Here is a 20897-nt window from a genome sequence, read left to right as displayed (position 1 = left end):
TGACATCAATACAAGCCGTGTTTGCTAATTATGATAGCTTAGGAAAAATCCCCACTCATTTTGACTGTATTAGTCAGAAGAGCTGTTTACAATGTAAAGATTGCGATTGCTCATAAAATTCAGGTAGAAAACTTTTGGGAGAAGGCAATGGCACCCCACTCCAGTACTCTTGCCTGGAAAATCCATGGACGGAGGAGCCTGGTAGGCTGCAGTCCATGGGGTCTATAGGCGTCGGACACGACTGAGCGACTTCACTTTCACTTTTCACTTTCATGCATTGGAGAAGGAAATGGCAACCCACTCCAGTGTTCTTGCCTGGAGAATCCCAGGGACGGGGGAGCCTGGTGCACTGCTGCCTACGGGGACGCACAGAGTCAGACACTACTGAAGCGACTTAGCAGCAGCAGCAGCAGCAGAAAGCTTTTGCCCACAGGGTGAGCATAAACTAGGAAATAGAATTTCCGGAAAATCAGCAAATAATTTGAGATATATCAAACCTTGACATAGATAGTTTTGTTAATACTTAATGTTTGTACAGTAGATTTAAAGTTACAAAATATGGTTTCTATAGGAGGAAAGGACAATCTATCTGAAGAAGATCCTGATGTATATCATATGGCATAAAGCAATTTTATTTTTCTACTTTGTTGTGGTTCAGTCGCCCAGTCGTGTCTGACTGTTTGTTACCCCATGGACTGCAGCATTCTAGGATTCCCTGTCCTTCACTGTCTCTCTCAGTTTGCTCAAACTGATGTTCATAGAATTGGTAATGCCATCCAACCATCTCATTCTCTGCCTTCTCCTCCTGCCTTCAATCTTTCCCCGCATCAGGGTCTTTTCTAATGAGTCAGCTCTTTGCATCAGGTGGCCAAAGTATTTATTCATACAGCAGTGATTTGGTTCAAGAAATGAAAGCTTAATTCAGATTCATTGTATTGCCTAAACATTTTAATCTCATCATGATCATTTTGCATAAAATGATTACCATAGAATCAATACCTCTTGATAAAACAAGTAAAACAATAAGTTGTACTGTATTTACTACATACATAGCTCTCTTATTTTCCAGTAAGGGAAAAGATATCAATATATGTTCAATATATTGAACATTTCTAAATGCTGGCACAGCTCCTAAGAAGTCATGTTTTTGGTACTCATCGCTGATAGTTTGCATATAGCTTGGCACAGTGTGAATACAAATAAGAATGAATACCTCTGAGGTGGTAAAATTATGAGGCCAGTTTGTCACAGAAAATAAGCAATCAGCAAGGGTTCTTCATTACACAAAGCTAAAAAGCTTAGGGTTTTCTATAGTGATCTTTGCCACTGCAGTTTTATCTAGGGTTTTGATCTTCTTACAATTTTAATCTAACCTCTCTGAACTTAAATGTTCCATTATCTGTTAGAAAATAATTAGACGCTGTAAGCAGAAGTCTGCATATGTGGAGTTCCTCAGAAATCCCTAAGCTCGTTGAAGGAAGCAGTTTGACAGATACTGGTCAGCTGATAATGGGCCAGCAGCTAATAATAGCAGGAAATGCTGCTTAGCTAGGTGAGAACGTGAACTTGGGGAAAATAAAAATGAAACGTTGGGGATTTATGATTGGAGATAAATTCCCCTTTTTCATTTCTTTCTTGGTAAGAAAATTGCCAAGGGAGACAGTTATTTTTTTCTTTTTTTTTTTTTTGGATAATTTATAATTAAGATCTAAGGGTCCACTTAACCTCAACCTTATTCACTGTAATTTCCTTGTATTCCCACAAAGAAATTTTAGTGAATTAGGAATGTGTTTTGGTTTAATGCATAGAAATAATAGGTGAACCTGACCAGTAAATTAAATATTGTCAGCTCTGGCAAGCATGTGGTAAATTAACCATAGGCAACATGTGTAAGCTTTTTGGGAAGATTGCAAATGCAAGGGCTTTCACTATAAAATCAGAAAAGGTTTTTCCTCTTGTGAATAAAGTAATAAGCCAACTTGCTTTAAAATGAAAAATAAAATAATTTCAAAATGGAACACTCATTCACTTAATGAGAATTTTACTATACTCCCACTAACAAAAAGGTATTTTATTCTTTTTCAATGAGAACTTCAAAATAAAATATTTTCTTTTTTTCATATAGCATTGATTATTATAAAAAAGAGTAATTTTAACCTACATTACTCTCTATTCTCTTATTTTCTATTAAGTTTATAATACATGTACTGAGGTATAACACCTAAACCTTAATAAGATTTGTCTAGTAGTACAGTAAATCAATAAAACAGAATGTTTCATCAGGTTAGAACAAAAAAATATTTATAGATGATTAGTAAAAGAAAATATTTTCAATAATAGTGTGTTCAGAGATCTTTTAAACTTTTCACCAGTTCAGGAATACCAAAGTTATTTGGCATTACAGTTTATTGTTTGCATTTGTCTAAAATGCAAACATTTTCTGAAATAAGCTAACTTGTTTCAAATTCTTTTCTCTATTTGTATATATTATATATTTATCTTGACATATGTATGCCATCTATATATATTATTTTTCTTTTAACCATCTTGAGTGTGTATGGTTTTTGTTTTTGTTTTAGGACTCTGCTTTAAGTAAGGAGGGGATAAATGAATAAACAAATATTTTCTTATAACATTTAATTACTAACTCCCTCATAGTATGATATTAAAGTTTAATATAGTTTTCAGATATATTTGCATGTTTTCTTATTCCCTGAAATTTCTCATTTCAAATATGTTTATTTTAAAAGTATTTATAAATATTAAATTTCTATTTTGCTTAAAAACAAGATATTTTTTTAGTTTCCTCCTTAATGGTGTTACTGCTTGTGGGGTTTAATTTATTAAGAATGTCTGGCTATAAATGTTTACCCAAAATAATGCCATAAAATTTTATTTAGTTATATATATGAGCATATTTTGAAAAGAATATTCTTTTTTTCTATTGTAACACAGTAAACTCCCAAATAATGTTCATGACTACATTTAAAATTTATTTTTATATTTTTGATGCACACACACTCAGTTTCTCAGTTGTGTCTGACTCTTTGTGACCCCATGAACTGTGGCCCATCAGGGTCCTCTGTCCATGAGAATTTTCAAGCCAAGAATATCAGTGTGGGTTGCCATTTCCTCCTCTAGGGGATCCTCTAATGCAGGATTCAAACCTGTGTCTCCTGTGTTGGTAGGTGAATCCTTTACCTCTGAGCCACATGGAAAGCCCTTATATTTTTGATAGCTATGAGTAATATCAACAGGTTCATTAAAAACAAACCAACTCTTCTGCTTGATAATCTAATTGTCATTGAACATAACCACCTATAGAAAACAATACTATTGGTATTTCAAAACATTCTTTTTTCTCCTCAAGTTATATTCTCTATAATATCTACATATCTCTTTAATAATCTTTTTTATTGTATAGTAAATTTGTATTTATCTACATCTCCAGATATTTGTAACTGTTCAAGAAATAACATTATTTTTTACAACTGGATATTAAGATGTTTATAAATAGTATGAATATAATTGTGCTGGCACAAAACAAAATGAATATAATTGTGCTTCAAAAAACAAAGATCATGGCATCTGGTCCCATCACTTCACAGCAAATAGATGGGAAAACTATGGAAACAGTGAAATACTTTATTGTTTTGGGTTCCAAAATCACTGCCAATGGTGACTGCAGCCATGAAATTAAAAGACGCTTGCTCCTAGGAAGAAAAGCTGTGACCAACCTAGACAGCATATTAAAAAGCAGAGACATTACTTTGCCAACAAAGGTCCATCCAGTCAAAGCTATGGTTTTGCCAGTAGTCATGCATGGATGTGCGAGTTGGACTGTAAAGAAAGCTGAGCACCAAAGAATTGATGCCTAAAGGCATCAGGACTCAGTCCTGAATATTCCTTGGAAGGACTGAGCTGAAGCTGAAACTCTAATACTTTGGCCACCTGATGCAAAAAACTGACTCATTGGGAAATACTCTGATGCTGGGGAATATTGAAGGCAGGAGGAGAAGAGGACGACAGAGGAGGAGATGGTTTGATGGCATCATCGACTCGATGGACATGGGTTTGGGGGACTCCGGGAGTTGGTGATAGACAGGGAGGCCTGGCATGCTGTGGTTCATGGGGTCTCAAAGAGTCAGACATGACTGAACGACTAAACTGAACTGAACTGAAACTTATAGATTAAAACTTCAGGGCAGATATTGCAGTGAGCTGGGTAGTGAGTGAGTATTTTGATATTTCACAATTTCAGAGGGTCTATCTGAGATTGCTGTTAAGTCATAGATTAACCACAATCTCAAGGTATCCTTCTAAAGTCATTTATCTGTAGGTTTAACAGTGTACCATGTTCTAGTATGAATAAAGATGAAGTGCAGACTGTCCCTCCAGTAAACTTCATATTTATTTTATTACAAGGCTTATGCAACATTGCCCATTTTTAATCACGAAATATTATCTCCCTTTTAGGAGACTCTGATTAGCTTGAACTTCTTAAAACAATATCAGAGAAACAAAAAAGAAACCATTTATGTAAAATCTTTACAACATTGGACTTTATTTTCACCACCAGAGATATCCACAACTGAGCACTGTTTCTGCTATGGCTCACCTCTTCATTCTTTCTGGAGATATTCCTCCATTTTTCCTCAGTAGCATATTGGACACCTACCAACCTGGGGGGCTCATATTCCGGTGTCATCTTTTGGCTTTTTCACACTGTTCATGGTATTCTGGAGGCAAGAATACTGAAGTGGTTTGCCATCCCTCAAAGGACATGAGGCATCCCTTGTAGCTCAACTGGTAAAGAATCTGCCTGCAATGCAGGAGACACCAGCTCAGTTCCTGGGTTGGGAAGATCCCCTGGAGAAGGGATAGGCTACCCACTCCAGTATTCTTGGGCTTCCCTTGTGGTTCAGCTGGTAAAGAATCTGCCTACAATGTGGGAGACCTGGGTTCAATCTCTGGGTTGGGAAGATCCCCTGGAGAAGGGAAAGGCTACCCACTCCAGTATTCTGGCCTGGAAAATTCCATGGACTGTATATCCATGGGGTCGCAAAGAGTCAGACACTGCTAAGTGGAGTTTGAGCAAACTCCAGGAGATAATGAAGGACAGGGAGGCCTGGAGTGCTGCAGTCCATGGGATCACAAAGAGTCAGACACGACTTAGCGGCTGAACAACAATGTAAAATCTGGTAACTGTGATCCAGGTGTGTTGAATAAGTTATTTTTTTCATTCATCATGGTAATAAAGCAACAAAGAGCATCAAACTTTAAAGCATACTTTAGCACAGAGATTTGCATAATTAATGCCAACTTTTCACAATAAGAAAATGAAAGGCCGTATTTAAGGACTTCCTATTATTTAAGGATTTTCTTAGCTTGTCTCTTTTTCCCATTAGCAATTCAAATAGATACAGTAATGTTTCAATTTCTGAAGTGTAATGTATATGCCACATTGCTATTATGTGGATAGTAAATGAAGGTTTTCAGGAGCCTGTTAGTAATAACAAGATGTTATTTTCATCACCTTAAATGAAATGCATTCCAAGCATGTCACTGTTGGTTCAAGGTTAACAGTCAGCTAATCAAGACTTGGTGAAAGACAGTTCTGATATTTTAGTGAAACACGCAGTCTGTTTAAAATATGTATTTGCCAACTAAGCCATTTTTGAAGCATGATCCTGTGTTATCTAACTGTCCTTTTGGTGATGAGATATTACGTTACAAGGTCTCTTTGTGTCACAAGATTGATAAGGCTGAATGTGAACACTGGCATACACCTAAACTATTTGACTTACAAATCAGCGTTAGACCATAAAGTATTCGGGGACAAAGGCCTCGGTGAATTGTGTACAGGCTCAGTTGTTTAGTCATATCCAACTCTTTGTGCCTGTGGACTATACCCACCATGCTCCCCCATGCATGGAATTTTCCAGGCAAGAATACTGGAGCAGGTTGCCATTTCCTACTCCAAGGGATCTTCCTGACCCAGGGATCAAACCCACACCTCCTGCATACCCTCTATTGACAGGTGGATTATTTACCACTGAGCCACCTGGGAAGCCCTCTTGGTGGATTACTAAGTGATGTTTATCATTTGGATTTCTCTTCTCAAGGGCCTAAACTTAGGAAACATTTGGTATTTGATAGGGAATAATGGCATAATTGGAGAAGGCAATGGCACCCCACTCCAGTACTCTTGCCTGGAAAATCCCACAGATGGAGGAGCCTGGTAGGCTGTAGTCCATGGGATCGCTGAGGGTCGGACACGACTGAGCGACTTCACTTTCACTTTTCACTTTCATGCATTGGAGAAGGAAATGGCAACCCACTCCAGTGTTCTGGCCTGGAGAATCCCAGGGATGGGGGAGCCTGGTGGGCTGCCGTCTATGGGGTCGCACAGAGTCGGACACGACTGAAGTGACTTAGCAGCAGTGGCGTAATTTCAAGGTAAAATTTACCTGTTAGTAAGAACAAAATCAGTCTCATATGAAACAAAAAAGAAACATGAAACAAACAAAAATAGGTAGAAGCTCAATTGTTTTGAAGAAATACATGGCCCACTATATATATATAAGCTGACTCTCGAATCATATTTTTGTTTCTCAGGGTGTTGATTAGTATATAACACTTTACATAGAGTAATAATATAATTCCATTTCATCCCAGATAACTGGCATTTTTAATTTGCCATCACAACATCAAATGACCTATGTATTAGACTGTGAAGCTCGATCTACAGTTTGTCAAGGAGACATCATAAAAATGTTATTAATATAAACTAATGGATAGATAGTTGGAGAAAGTAGAAACTGTTTCTTTATAAGTGCGATATTCTGTAATAGTTAAAGAAAGTGAAAGTTATAATTGCTTGGTCTTGTCTGACTCTTTGTGACCTCATGCACAGAGCTGACCAGGCTCCTATGTGTATGGGATTCTCCAGGCAAGAATACTGGAGTGGGTAGCCATTTTCTTCTCAGTGAATCTTCCCAACCCAGGGATCAAACCCAGGTTGCCTGAATTGCAGGCAGATTCTTTTACTGTCTGAGCCACCAGGGAAGCCCCTTTGTAATAGTTCAATACAAAAACTAAACTAAATAAGGTCACTTGAACAATAATGGCAATCTTGACGGAACACTAACAGTAGGAATATAGCTGTGCTGTTCTCAAAATTTTCAAGTGATGAACCTTGAGACTTTTATTTTTTTAATTCATTGTTTTGAGCTCTTGAAAGACCCTTTGAATCTAGAAACTTGTATCTATCAGTTTGTCATTTTTCCCCATGGCATCTTTGATAATATTATTATTTTGATATCTTTATCCCCTCTTTCTTCTGGGATTCTTATTGGTCAATCAGCTGCTAGATCTTCTGGATTAATTGTTTAATTTCAAATCTTTCTCCTCAAATTTTCCAAGTTTATATATAGTTTTTATTTTCTGAAAATTTTCTTGACTTTACCTTCTAATTATTTGTTTTATTTTAAAGAATATCATATATTATACTTTTAATTTCCAAGAGCTTTTTTATGATTGTTTGCTTTTTCCTATCATTTAAAAAAGGAAATAAGAACTGTTCTTTGTTGATGAATACAAAATATATTCTCATGTGTCAGGATATTAATTTTTAAATATTTTTCCTTTTCCCTTAATTGTCTCCTCCTGAAAGTTCTCTTTTTGGTTTCTTTGTTTTCTGGTATAACAGAATACCATAGACTACGAGTCTTATAAGCAACAGAATTTTTTTTTTCCCTCAGGCTGAAAAGTGCAAGATCGGAGCACAGAGAGATTTGGTATTTGATGAAAGCCTGCTTTCTGATTTATAAACAGTTATTCTCTTCTTGTGTCTTCATATGGCAGGAAGGATGAGGGAGCTCTCTAAGGTCTCTTTCACAAAGACACTAATCTCATTCATGAGAGCACTGCCCTCATGACATAATCACCTACCAAAAGCCCCACCTCCTAAGACCTTACATAGGAATATTGAAGGACACAGATATTCACTCTGTAGCATCTGGTGATGTGAGCTCTCCTGTGAGTGGGGATATGACTGTTTGAATTACCCACTATGGGGCCATTTATCTTTGCAGAGAGAATCTATCAGTTGTTTCTGGCAAAATTATACACCTGGCTGTACATCCTTGGAGATGATTACACGTAGTTTTGTTCACTATGTAGGTGTAAAACAAACATGCAAACAAGAAAAAGATAGACCTTTTGTTAGCAAGGCTCCTGTCCTCCAATTTCCACTGTGCCTGGTATACTTAAAGATAATGTGTTTTGGTTCAGTTTCTCCATTTAAAAACTTCTAGTTTCTTGCCAGAATGGTCTCCAAATAAGGAGAAGACCAGAGTGTTTAATTGTTCTGTATACAAATTTTAAATATTATTTCTGTGTTCCATTATTCACCTTCACTATCTGTAGCACTAAATATCTCAAGTTTTAATATCATCCCTAATTTTTACTGGATGAATTGGCTATTGTATTCTTGGCATCTCTCTTTGGAGGCACTTGCCATTTTGCTTTCTTAACTTTATTACCTCCATTTCCATGAAATTCTTTGATTTTTTTTTACCTTGTTATTCCCTCTCCCATTTCTTGGTCTTTTGATTTTTATCTTTTTAATGTTTTCACTCATAATTTTAGTGAAATCTTGGAATGGAGCAAAGAAAATGCATGTACTTAATCTGTCATAATAAATTGAAAGTTCTGTAAGGAATTTAGAAATCCTAGAAGAGCTCCCTGTAGCATTGTTTTTCATCAATAGTTTTATTAAAGCAAAACCAAAAAATATGTACCCTTTAACTTAAGCTCATTCTTTTGGAGAAATCTTCACTCATAAGGAACAACATTAGATGACTTTTGGAAATCAGTAATTGCTTATTGAGAATTGTATTTGTTTAGTAGCTCATTCATGTCCAACTCATTGCAACACTTAGTACTGTAGCCCACCAGGCTCTTCTGTCCATTGGATTTTTCAAGCAAGAATACTGGAATGGGTTGCCATTTCCTCCTCCAGGGGATCTTCCTGACCCAGGGATCAAACCTGCAACTCTTGTATCGCAGGAGGATTCTTTACCTGCTGAGCCATAGAGGGCTGTTAGAGCTTATGACTTTGTCTTCTACACATGGAAAGAAGGGCCAGAAGCACCTATTTTGAAAAATGGTAGTTTCTACCTTTCTATGACTTTCTTCATAGTTTAAAAATTTTTAATATTGGAAATAGTTAGCTCAGAGTTATTTTTTTGATTTATGTATAGGAAAAGTTTTATGGGAAATAATACACCCAATATAAACTGTCTAAGGTTGGAGACCTGGCTGGCAGTGGTACTGCCAATGTTAGTGTTATGATCTCAAAAAATATTTATTATGCTCATTGTTTTCATATATTATAGATTTATAACAATTAATAAGGTGGAAGAAGAGATTTTACAACTATATGACTCTTGGAAGAAGGAATCTACATGTTAACACAATAAATTTACCTAACTTTGAAAAAAAGTGAAGAATGAGGAATTACATTTTTGTGTGCCTGGTCACTCAAAGACTATTTCCTTAGCACAGGGATGAATGTAACTGAAATTAGCATGGCTCATCATTTTTTTTTTTAATATTTTCTTTGTAGCCAGAAATAAAAAGTCTTCAGGAGTTCTTATCATTTTTTCAGTTCAGGGATTCCTTTGAAAAAACTGATGAAAGCTATAGACTCTTTGCTCAGAAAAAGTGCACATACATGTATATTCATCATGATTTTTATTCAATATCTGGGGATTTGTAATCCCTCTGAAGTGCAGATTCATAGTCAAAAATCTCTGGCTGAGTGTCTTTTCTTAAATCCCAGTTTTATTTTTACTAGTATTACAACCCTAAGGCAAATTTAAGTGGTTAATGTCTGTACTCAGACTGCCCAAGAGACTGTTCTAAGGCAATGGTGTTTCAACAATGACAGTGTATTACAAGTGCCAGAGTTTTGTGTATCTTACCTTGTTGAATCTAACAACAGTCTGTAAAACAGGTTTTGGAATTCTCTTAAGTTTTCTATGATCCAATGGATGTTGGCAATTTGATCTCATTGCTCTAGTTCCTGGCATAAAGTAGGAGACAGTAAATATTTTGTAAACAAACCAAATTTCTCAGCTACGTTGGTGGGCACTCCAAATCTGATGTCTTAGCTATATCTGAAAAGTCTACAAGATTTGGCTGAAAGCAAATTATTGCTTAGTTTATCTTCAAATACTTTATGTTACTGGACGGATCCCCAGGAAGGATACTTGGAGATGGAATTTAGTGTGCAACATGTTCTTAGGAAGTACTCTTGAGATTAATAACTATGGTCGAGTGGAGAGGAGAAAGCAGGATTGGACAGAGAGAGAAATGAAGCTCTGATTCAGGCCTGATAACAGCCTTGTTTGTCCTCCTTTAATAGTTCTGGAGCTAAAATTAACCATCAACGTTGCCCCAAGTGGGCATGCAAGTTGATAGAGGTGGATAGACCTGGAAGGGGGGTAGATTTAAATGAAATGGCTTTGTGCAGCTAAGGAAATCTTTGAAAGATGATTTGGTGGAAGCGGAGTAGCCTGGTAGGCTGTAGTCCATGGGGTCGCTAAGAGTCGGACACGACTGAGTGACTTCACTTTCACTTTTCACTTTCCTGCATTGGAGAAGGAAATGACAACCTACTCCAGCGTTCTTGCCTGGAGAATCCCAGGAACGGGGAACCTGGTGGGCTGCCATCTATGGGGTTGCACAGAGTCGGACACGACTGAAGCGACTTAGCAGCAGCAGTCTGCCAGCGGCACTCTCAGGTGCTGGGACAATATGTCCTTCCTTGAAGGGGATTCTGGTTAGTGGTCCTTTTACATCAGCTTCTATCAATAAATTAGCCTGTTTCTGGGTAACAACTACATAACAAGGAATGTTAACTGTCAAAGTATCTTTGTATGACATAAGACATGACTGATACAACATGCTTAACTAACTCTGTATGTGATGGGGGAAGTTTAGTATACTTTGGAAAAAACAATATAGAATAATGTAAAATGCTATATTTTGTGCTTCAGAGAACAAACAGTATATACTAATACTTTTGAGAGTTGTGTAAAAGTTAAGATTCAAACTCATTCTTTTGATATGGATTTGGTTTAGATAGGTTTAGGGGACAGTGGACTCATTGCATTTTTCATGTCCTTCGGTAAAACAGATTTGTCTTGTATCATCAATATGATGTAATACAAAAGCCTGGCATATTTAAAGTTGCATCAAAAAATCTGTCTAGAAACATAGTTAATTGGGTGAAGTGACAAGAGATAAAGCCGGAAAGATAAGCCAGGAAAAAAATTAAAAAGAACCTTATATGTTCAATGAATGTATTCTCCCTTCCCTATCCTACCCCAGCTCCCTTTGGCAGATAACTAGATGTTCACAATGTATACTTTGAAAATTTGAATAGTCATTTTTCATGTAATTCTGATCAAAATCAAGGAACTTATTTGAATAATTAAATAATAATGCTCCACATACCCCAAAGGTTGCAATTATGTACAGGAAGAATCAGTATCTGTGTTTATCTACTGAATAACCTCTAGAAAATTCTGTAGTTGTAACATTTTGGTTGCTAATACCATGATAACAGACCCCATGAGTGATTTTTATAGGGAAAGTGTAGTCAATTACTCTAAGTATTTTAAGATCATCTTTGATGAAAATAATTAGATTATTTAAGATTATTATCATTATTGTAGAGAAAGTTCCAAGAAGTTCTTAAGTTGCTTGTTCTCCTTCCCCATGACAAGACAGCAAGTTTTCACTTTAAATGAGTAACCTCTCCTTATAGACATTTTTAGTATAAATTACTTGGAAATATATTTATCTTTAGCATAAGAACTCTTCCTCATTCTGAGTACACTATTTTTCTACTGAAATTTCTATTCTAGAAACAGAATATATATGTGTATTCAAAAATGAATAGTATTATCATGCCTCATAATTGTAACTCAATAGTTTTAAATTATGTCTACTGGCCAATTTATTAGTTTTTACAATGATAATTCAGAAATGAATGCTAACCACTCTCATCACAAATTGATCAGATGTTCTGTCCTGATGATTGAACTTAGATAGCTTTAATAGGGCTAAATTTAAAACAGATATTTTGAACATAACTAACCAATAGTAATCAGCTTATGATGGGTATTTCACTTAGTGATCAATTTGGAATTTAGTTTGGACAATAGATTTTTAAACTTTATGACTGACATAATTAAAAATCTACCTAGTCATTTTGATATATGTTGATAGTTTCAAATCAAATTGATAGATTCTATACTATTAATAACTAATTAGACTGCTGCTCCTGGTGGTTAAAATTTGGATCTGAGGGAACATATTTTTGAGTAGAAGTAAGCAGTATGAATAGGAAAGAATATACAAATAGTTAAGTCATAAAAGGCATTCAGAAGGGCTACCTATTTTTTTCACATGAGATCTAAGTTTCTTTAAGAAAATATGGGGGCATTCACTTTTAAGTCCTAGAAATGTTAGCTAGATTTATGTTTTTAGACTTGCTGTCTTCCTTATATTTTTTTTCAAACTGAACCCAGAAAATTTTCTTCAGACTGACACATTTTTTGGATCTGATATTGCATTTTAATTAAAAAGTACACCTAAAGAAATAAATCAAGAAGAGATAACTTCCACAGAACATATAGAACTTTCATTTTATTTGTAAAATTTTCAGATCATTATATTCTGAGGCTGTACAACAGCTTATTTAGTTTTTCCTTATTGCTAGAGGGTGATTTCCAGACTTTTGTTTTTACAAACAATGCCACAGTGAAGAACCTATGTTATATCTGTAATGCATCTCTGCAGGATGAACTTCCAAGAGTACAATTCCCAGTTCAAAAGGTAAATACGTCTGTAATTGTGTAGTTAAAATCAAATTATCATCCATTCAGGATGTTCCATTTGGCATTACCACTGGCAATGTTTGCCAACATTTCTTGGCTCTAATGCTATGTGTCTCATGGCCTATATAATAGAGGACAGTTCAGTTCAGTTCACTTCACTTCAGTCGCTCAGTCATGTCCGACTCTTTGCGACCCCATGAATTGCAGCACTCCAGGTCTCCCTGTCCATCACCAGCTCCCAGAGTTCACTCAAGCTCATGTCCATCGACTCGGTGATGCCATCCAGCCATCTCATCCTCTGTCGTCCCCTTCTCCTCCTGCCCCCAATCCCTCCCAGCATCAGAGTCTTTTCCAATGAGTCAACTCTTTGCATGATGTGGCCAAAGTACTGGAGTTTCAGCTTTAGCATCATTCCTTCCAAAGAAATCCCAGGGCTGATCTCCTTTAGCTGGTTGGATCTCCTTGCAGTCCAAGGGACTCTCAAGAGTCTTCTCCAACACCACAGTTCAAAAGCATCAATCCTTTGGCACTCAGCTTTCTTCACAGTCCAACTCTCGCATCCATACATGACCGCTGGAAAAACCGTAGCCTTGACTAGACGGACCTTTGTTGGCAAAGTAATGTCTCTGCTTTTGAATATGCTATCTAGGTTGGTCATAACTTTTCTTCCAAGAAGTAAGCATTTTTTAATTTCATGGCTGTAATCACCATCTGCCGTGATTTTGGAGCCCAAGAAAATAAATTCTGACATTGTTTCCACTGTTTCCCCATCTATTTCCCATGAAGCGATGGGACCAGATGCCATGATCTTAGTTTTCTGAATGTTGAGCTTTAAGCAAACTTTTTCACTCTCCTCTTTCACTTTCATCAAGAGGCTTTTGAGTTCCTCTTCACTTTCTGCCATAAGGGTGGTGTCATCTGCATATCTGAGGTTATTGATATCTCTCCCGGCAATCTTAATTCCAGCTTGTGCTTCTTCCAGCCCAGCGTTTCTCATGATGTACACACTGGTACATCTCATGAGAACGCACTGGTATAGCAATCACCCTCTTCCAACAACACAAGAGAAGACTGTACACATGGATGTCACCAGATGGTCAACACTGAAATCAGATTGATTATATTCTTCGCAGCCAAAGATGGAAAAGCTCTATACAGTCAGCAAAAACAAGACCGGGAGCTGACTGTGGCTCAGATCATGAACTCCTTACTGCCAAATTCAGACATAAATTGAAGAAAGTAGGGAAAACCACTAGACCATTCAGGTATGACCTGAATCAAATCCCTTATGATTATACAGTGGAAGTGAGAAATAGATTTAAGGGACTAGATTTGATAGATAGAGTGCCTGATGAACTATGGACAGAGGTTCATGACATTGTACAGGAGACAGGGATCAAGACCATCCCCATGGAAAAGAAATAGAGGACAGGGTTTTATCAAATCTTTGAATGTTTTTCCAAATTAAAAAATAGCAGGTGATATTGAACTATGCTTTTTTGTTTGTATAAAGCAACAAAAGTTTATCTTCTCACAGTTTTTGGAGCTGGAAGTCCAAAAATCAAGGTATTGGCAATCACCATAATCCCTTGGAAGTCTCTAGGGGGTGGATCTTTCCTTCTCCCAGCCTGTACAGCCCCAGGCCTTCCTCGGCTTGTAGATGGATCACTCTAGTCCTTGTCTTCACATGGCTTTCTTCCTGTGTTTCTGGTCTCCATATGGCTGTCTTTGTACAAAGACACCAGTTACGTTGGATTAGGGACCCACCCTACTCTACTATGACCTCATTTTAGCTAGTTGTATCTGCAACAACTCTATTTTAAAAGAAGATCACACTCTAAGAACTAAGTTTAGGACTTCAGCATATCTTTTTGTGGGGAGTTGAGGTAGGTGAGACTTAATTCAACTCCAGACAGCACCCTGTAAGTATCATCTGAATAGATAAAAAGATGAATCTTGAACTGATGATTTTCATCAGTATAATGGCGTGCTGCGATTCATGGGGTCGCAAAGAGTCGGACTGAGTGGCTGAACTGAACTTAACTGAACTGATAGTATATTCCATGTGAGAGATGAAAAACTAAAGCCAGGAGAAATATCTGTACATCCTTAAGTTTTGCTATGATTTTGAATTAATAGAGATCCTTTACTAGCAATTAAAAAGAAACTAAAATAGACTCAAACACAATTCTCTAGGTATTATGTATTATCTGAGGAATGTATATAGAAGAAGTAGATCTCATATATGGATTCTCTAGGAACCAATATGTGCAGAAATAAAAAGGAATATTCTGGAGGGAGTAGTAAAGGATTTCTTACTATAAAATATGGTGATAACCAGAAAAAATGCAGTCTAGGACAGTATCTAATATTTTTTAATACTTTGTTTACTTTTAACCTGCATTTCTCTTATTGTGAATGAGAGAGTGCAATTCTGTATTTCCTTTTCAATGTGTTATCTTTCTATAAATGATTTTTGCTTTTTCTTAAATCATTTGGTTGCCTTTTGCTTCTAAATTTCTATAAGCCCTTCATAATTAGAGAGATTAGCTCCTATGATAAGTGTTGCAAATATTTTTCCTCTTTGCTATTTGGCTTTTAAAATCTTTATGATATAACATACCCAGTTATTTTTTTAATGCTAATTTATTAATATATCATTTTTGTCTACTGAATGCTGTGTGTTGGTTAGAAATGAATTCCCTACCTTTTAATTTTTCATAGGTTTACTGCTTTCAAAATTTCACTCATGAAATTTTATTTTATCACATTTAATGGGGTTAAGAGATGTAAGAAGCAAGGTGAGAAAATTAGAAGCATATTTTGATATGAATTTCTTGAACTTTGACTAATTATGACAAAAATACTACAGAAAAGTATTTGATGCTTAAAATTATATTCCCAACCCAAGTAAACTGAAAATCCACAACTTTAATTATTTCACCAAGGATAACTTTTCATTGACATAGAAGCTAAGAATTGACTTTAATAATTTTCTCTTTATTTTGGAATTATTTTGGTATAATAATATTTATAGACACAAATATTTATATTTGTTAAGCATTTAAGAATAGAATCTGAGCCTGAATAATGACAGTTAGGCACTTGCTTTTGCTTTATTTGGTACTAACGTACTATACATTTTTAGAAAATATTTTCTTGAAAATTTATTTCTTGAATATTTTATTTCTCAGTTTACTTGCTCATGTTATTATATTATTCAAGCTCTTTGTGAATAATTATAAATTGTATTGAAAAATCTTAAAAATCACATTGAAGTTAATAAAATGATTAAATAATTAAACATGATTAAAATAATTAAAATGATTAAATATTTAAATACTTAAATACTCCAATTTTTTTAAATTGTAAATACTCAGAAGCAATTATCTTTGTTTTACTTTCAATTGTGAATAAAGTCATGTTGATTTAGTTTGTTAATAAATTGATTTTATTTAATTATGAAAGTTTTTACATGTAGCCTTTAAAATAACACATTTTCATGAAATTGAATGTCTTTTCACACCTAAGACAGCCCTCTTATTTTTTTTTCTATTTCATAAGTAAGTTTATAGCCTTGACTTATTATAAAATCATTATAATTTTTAGAGATACATTATAGTAATGTGAAATATAATGGTGAAAGAATTTAATTTCATTTAGTAAAAAAAGCTCCAAGTACCACAAATAATTAAAGTACAGTCAAAATAGTTAGGAAAAAAACATAAATGGATCTATGTATGTATGTTAGGAGAAAGAGAATGAAATAAGTGGATTTAATTTTATGTTATATCACACACATATATAAAATATACATACATGTTTTATATGTAATTTATTGTTATATATATTAACATCAGGATATGCATATCTGCATTTTTCTTTATGAACACTTAAGCATGAAATATACTTTTGTGTTTCTTATTCACATATATTATGTTAATTTTAATCTTCATATTTCAAACTACTGAGGAGAAGTTTAAAATTCAGTAATACAGAAAAATAGTCTAGTGCTCAAAATACATTTTTATCTATAATTTTAATCAAAATATATCACACCCTTTCCAGGGATCTAGAAAGAAGTGCTGCATCAAAGATACTCTGTAGAGACTTACACATTTGGATTGATAAATATTAAAAGGATTAGTCCTAGCATTTATAGTATAATTATTCTATTAACCTTATTGGTACTCCACTCTAATGTCCTTGATGAACATTTTACCTTTAAATGTACAAATGATCATGTACCCAATGAATTGTTCATCTTTAGCATCAAATATTTTATATGTGTACCTAGGAATTATAAACAAAAAAGCACCAAATGCCAATAGATGATATAAATATATTTGAAAATTACTGGCTTAAATGAAACCTGATGTTGATTTAACAAAATCAAAGAAATATTTCCTTTTGGAGGTACACCTGAATAAACTATGCAAAGCTCTGTGTGTTGAAAACATATCAGTTTGTAATTGGATCTTCCTTGAGTCTGTTCAGACATGCACAATAGGCATGGCTTTTGCTCTTGCAATTACTTTAAAATTAATGAGGAAAGGAAAATATCTAGTGTAATATCTTTCTTTTCATAATACATTTTTTACTCTTCTCAACAAAATGCCTAGCCAAATGAAAAGTAGAAGTTCAAATTGCCTTTTAAATTATTTGATTTCCACTATTAAAGAAAACCTAAGGGAGAAAATCAAAAGAATAATTTCTGATTTCCAGTGAACATTTTTAGAATTCAGAAACAAATAGAAAATATTTTTAATTAGTATATTTGACAAAAAATTACCTCTATGACCCTTCTCTTATCTCTCTGCCCATCAATTACATTGTTTATATTAACATATACCTACAAAAATATGTTTTCAGCTTTATTTCTCTTGCATTTTTAACATTAAAAGAGAATACACTTCTACAGATATTCATTTCTTATAATCACTATATTCTAACTTTTCACGATGGATACATTATTGAATAGAGTTTATTTTTATTTTATTTTAGAAAATATAACTATTAAGAAAGTGAAAGTCACTCAGTTGTGTCGGACTCTTTGCAACCCCATGGACTGTAGCCTGCCAGGTTCTTCTGTCCGTAGAATTCTGCAGGCAAGAATGCTGAAGTGGATAGCCATTCCCTTCTCCAGGGCTTATTCCCAACCTGGGGACTGAATCCAGATCTCCCGCATTGCAGGCGGATTCTTTACCATCTGAGTCACCAGGGAAGCCCTATTAAAAGTGTAATAGTTACCAAAGTATAATTTACTGTACTCTTCTCTCAAAATCTTGAGAATATAAATAATTCCTAAATTAATTTTAATAAACACATGATTTTTTGATGTGTTTGGCTCTGGCTTCTATTTAACAGAGTTGTTCTAAAATTTAAGAAAAAAGTATTGAAATTTGTTCTTCTCCATCATCCCACCATCCAATGGTACTATCTGAAAATAGAATGCTTGTCACAATGTAAGGACTGATAACAATGTGGGTTATTTTGTATGTGTGTGTGTGTGTGTTTATTTTTATCTAAGTTAACACTGAAAACATGAAAATTTATGAAATGAAACTGTTTATGTAATTCATTCATATTTTTAGACTAAGACTTGAATACGTCGTTAAGTGCTAAGTAAATCTTTGTTTTTCATTAGTGACTCAGACAGTAAAGAATCTACCTGCAATGCAGGAGACCCAAGTACTATCCCTGGGTCAGGAAGATCCCCTGGAGAAGGAAATGGCTACCCACTCCAGTATTCTTGCCTGGAGAATTCCATGGACAGAGGAGACTGGCAGGCTAGAGTCCATGGGGCCACAAAAAGTCAACACCACTGAGCAACTAACACTTTTACTTTCTGAGAAGTACACTATATTGTTATAACTTATAGCTCATAACCATAATATCTATTCATGTTCAAAGCCATCTAAAGTTATCTGATAACTACTAAATGAAGCAATTAAATATTTCCATCACATTTGCAAAGAAAATATATTAGATGTGCAAAAAAAGCTTTAATGCTAAAAAGCACCATAACTCTGTACTGACATTGCAGATATCTTCAAGTATGTTGTGTCTTTAATCACACTTAGCATTTAATTGCATAGTTTATACTTAAAAATCACTGAAATTGGTTTAGAAGAACCTTATAAAACTGGATTTCTCTAAATTATGATTTTAAAAATTGAAATAAATATCAGGTTATGATGTTCCACTACAAATTTTAAAACATCTGTAAATTTTAATTTATATCAATTTTAATTAAAATACCTAAAAATGAAGAATTTATTTTTGAATGGGTTTTGCATACGATTTGAAGATTTGATGAATAATTACTCTGAATATATGAATTCCTTTACTTTTCATCTAAGTAACCTATGTAAGTATTGCCATAAATAATAATTTTCTGGTTCCTCTGATGCAACAGGCTGAAGAAATTTCTTGACAGTTGAAGTGCCACAGAGAAATTTTCTAATAATCCAAAATTTCCATAATCATGACTAGTGACTTTAAATTTTGATTTGTTAGCTCTCAAAAATCGTATTTAGTCTTCTAGGACCATTCCATCTCAGTTCAGTGTGGTTCTTAGAAGAAGGACTAATGTTATGGTCATTAGAATTTTAAAAATTTAGATAATATTTACACAGGGCTTTCAGAAGTTCTGAAATATATAATAATGAAAAGGATTAAAAGAAGAAAAGATTAGTAGAATAGCCTCAGAGTTTGTTATATCCCTACATAGGGATTTCTGGTTGGTTATATATATTTGTAGTTTGTTATATCCCTCTATATATATACATATACACATTAGCTCCCCTAGGGATCTAATAAGTAAATATCAGGTTACAATGTTCCACTATAAGTTTTAACACATCTGTGAATTTTAATTTATATCAATTTCACTTAAAATACCTAAAACGAAGAATTTATTTTTGAATGGGTTTTGCATACCATTTGTAAACCATTTATATACTCTTATACCATTTATATATATAATATATGTGTGTATATTATATATATATATAAAATCCCCTATGTAGGGATATAACAAACTCTGTGACTATTCTACTAATCTTTTCTTCTGTTGATCCTTTTCATTATTATGGATTCCAGAATTTCTGAAAGCCCTGTGCAAATATTATCTACATTGTTTAGGTTCTGATGACCATAACGTTAGTCCTTCTTCTAAGAATCAGATTCAACTGAGACGGAATGTATGGGCTTACATGGTTGCTCAGATGGTAAAGAATCTGCCTGCAATGTGCGATACCTGGGTTCGATCCCTGGGTTGGGAAGATTCCTGGAGAAGGAAATGGCTACCCACTCCATTATTCTGTCTTGGAGAATTCCTTGGACTGTATAGTCCATGGGATCGCAAAGAGTCAGACGTGACTGAGAGACTTTCACTTCCCTTGACTTACATAGGGGATAGGAAAACAACATAGCAGCAAATAATAGAGACTACAAACAAAAGTCATTGCATCTAACCTCAAAGAGCTGTCCCTATATATATCTATAAAGAACTGACACATTATTAGATATTCCATTGACAACTGAATATTGTAAATTTTTTGTCTTTTTCAGAGTTGTTTTGTAGAAAATCAATGAGTAATTGTTATGCCTGTGTCAGGCAGAGAAAATGTGTGACCATAGCAATGTGCCAGACTGAACAATATTATTATGATATCTGGTGGGAAAAAATGGTGCCATGGGATAAAGTAGATTATGAGAAAAATATGAGTTGGAGAAATGATAAGAAGAAAGAGAGTTGCTGAGAAGCAAAATTCTATTCATATTGGATGCAAATCCTTTCCCACTTCAAGGAAGGAGAACTGAAAGAGAGTCTCTCTCTCCAGAAAGAAGGGGGAAAGTTTTTTCGTTCTTGTTTCTTTTTTTTTTTTTTTTTTTTTTATTTTTTTTTTTAAATTTTATTTTATTTTTAAACTTTACATAACTGTATTAGATTTGCCAAATATCAAAATGAATCCGCCA

General features: G+C 34.6%; 1 protein-coding gene across 6 annotated transcripts in view; it reads left to right on the top strand.

Annotated features, from left to right (window-relative positions):
* The window catches only part of ERBB4 (erb-b2 receptor tyrosine kinase 4), a 1279207-nt gene that overhangs the window by 1058793 nt on the left and 199517 nt on the right, over positions 1-20897 (top strand). The window lies entirely within an intron of this gene.

This window comes from Bubalus bubalis, chromosome 2, assembly GCF_019923935.1.
Source record: "Bubalus bubalis isolate 160015118507 breed Murrah chromosome 2, NDDB_SH_1, whole genome shotgun sequence".
NCBI classification, from domain to species: domain Eukaryota; kingdom Metazoa; phylum Chordata; class Mammalia; order Artiodactyla; family Bovidae; genus Bubalus; species Bubalus bubalis.
This window is presented reverse-complemented; position numbering and strand designations above follow the sequence as displayed.